The sequence below is a fragment of the Anopheles coustani genome, assembly GCF_943734705.1.
Source record: "Anopheles coustani chromosome X unlocalized genomic scaffold, idAnoCousDA_361_x.2 X_unloc_122, whole genome shotgun sequence".
Classification (NCBI taxonomy): domain Eukaryota; kingdom Metazoa; phylum Arthropoda; class Insecta; order Diptera; family Culicidae; genus Anopheles; species Anopheles coustani.
The window spans coordinates 5,001-6,031 of NW_026525074.1; positions in this window are offsets into that span (position 1 = coordinate 5,001).

Below are 1,031 nucleotides of genomic sequence, written 5' to 3' on the forward strand. Positions count from 1 at the left end.
TTTGCGGGTTAACACATGCGAGCGTTGCGGCCCAGAGGCCTTACCGCCTTTCACTGCGGGTTCGTCAAGAACTTGGAGATGGTCGCAACGCATCGGGTCCTCCCGGGGTACTTGGTGTTTGGATGCTGGCTTGGTGATTAAACACTTGATATTCCATCTTCGGATGAATTTCGGGTGTCACCTGTTGCCTAAGACCACTTGCATGTTTAGCTCGCCGTGGGGTAGCAAGCGTTGTGATCTAATGGCCTTACCGGGCAAACACTTTCGGTTCGTCAAGGACTTGGAGTGCCGGGACGGGTTGGCGGATCCATCACTCTGAGTATGCCGGGTTGATACTTGGGGTTGGTTTGGTTTTGGTGACCCAATACTAGATGTACCATCTCGGTGGTATGTCAGTATCACCTATACTCCAGACCACTTGCATGGTTAGCAAGCGTTGTGATCTAATGGCCCAACCGGGCAAACACTTTGGGTTCGCAAGGACTTAGAGTGCCGGGACGGGTTGGCGGATCCAACACTCTGGGTACCTCCGGGTACTTGGGGTTGGTTGAGGACTTGGTGAACAAACACTTGATATACACTCTCCGGATGTACTTCGGGTGTCACCTGTTGTCCGAGACCACTTGCATGGTCGCAAGCGTTGTGATACAATGGCCCTACCGGGCAAACACTTTGGGTTCGCAAGGACTTGGAGTGCCGGGACGGGTTGGCGGATCCAACACTCTGGGTACCTCCGGGTACTTGGGGTTGGTTGAGGACTTGGTGAACAAACACTTGTTGTACACTCTCCGGATGTACTTCGGGTGTCACCTGTTGTCCGAGGCCACTTGCATGGTAGCAAGCGTTGTGATACAATGGCCCTACCGGGCAAACACTTTGGGTTCGCAAGGACTTGGAGTGCCGGGACGGGTTTGCGGATCCAACACTCTGGGTACCTCCGGGTACTTGGGGTTGGTTGAGGACTTGGTGAACAAACACTTGATATACACTCTTCGGATGTACTTCGGGTATCGCCTGTTGTCCGAGACCAC